This window comes from Mandrillus leucophaeus, unplaced genomic scaffold (genome assembly GCF_000951045.1).
Source record: "Mandrillus leucophaeus isolate KB7577 unplaced genomic scaffold, Mleu.le_1.0 Scaffold151, whole genome shotgun sequence".
NCBI lineage: Eukaryota > Metazoa > Chordata > Mammalia > Primates > Cercopithecidae > Mandrillus > Mandrillus leucophaeus.
The window spans coordinates 294719-295747 of NW_012101488.1; positions in this window are offsets into that span (position 1 = coordinate 294719).

Genomic DNA, 1029 nt, shown 5'->3' on the forward strand with positions numbered 1-1029 from the left:
CACCACCACGCCCCGCTAATTTTGTATTTTTAGTAGAGACGGGATTTCTCCATGTTGGTCAGACTGGTCTCGAACTCCTGATCTCAGGTGATCCGCCCGCCTTGGCCTCCTGAAGTGCTGGGATTATAGGTGTGAGCCACTGTGCCCGGCCTTTCTTTTTATTTTATTTTTGGTAGAGATGGTACTCACTGTTTTGCCCCAGCTGGTCTGAAACTCCTGAGCTCAAGCAATCCTCACACCTCAGCCTCCCAAAATGCTGGGGTTATAGGAGTGAGGCACCATGCCTGACCCAGGCCTAACCATCATTCTAAATCAAGTCCAACCCCTTCCCACTTTCCTGAAGGGAAAAATGAGGTGGAAAGAGAGGAAGGAACCCCTAACCAGGTCCCTTTAGGGTCCTCACAGAACCCTGGCACTCTCTGCTGGCCTCTATCCCCCTAACTCTGACCTTCATTCCCTCCCCTCCAGCACCTTCCAGAAAAGCTCTAGGTGGCTGGTCCCCCTCTGACCACCTTCTCCCACTTTCCCCTGCCCCTCACTCAGCTCCGGCCACACCAGGCTCCCTGACGTCCTTATGCTCATCAAAGCCGCTCCTGCCCCAGGGCCTTGAATTCACTTGTACCTTCTACCAAAAACACCGTCCTCCCACACACCCACAGGCTCCTCCTCTGTCACCTCCTTCAGGCCAGAAAGCGCCACCACCACCACCTCCCAAACTAAAACAGCAACCCCCGCTCCTCTCTACCCACTTGCCCTATTTTATTTGATTTTATTTATTTTGAGACACGATCTCGCTCTGTTGCCCAGGCTGGAGTGCAGTGGTGCAATCTCAGTTCACTACAATCTCTGCCTCTTGGGCTCAAGCGATTCTCCCACCTCAGACTCCCAAGTAGCTGGAATTACTGGTGCACACCACCACGCCTGGCTAATTATTATGTTTTTTTGTAGAGACAGGATATCACCATGGTGCCCAGGTTGGTCTCAAACTCCTGGCCTCAAGCAATCCACCCACCTTGGCCTCCCAAAGTG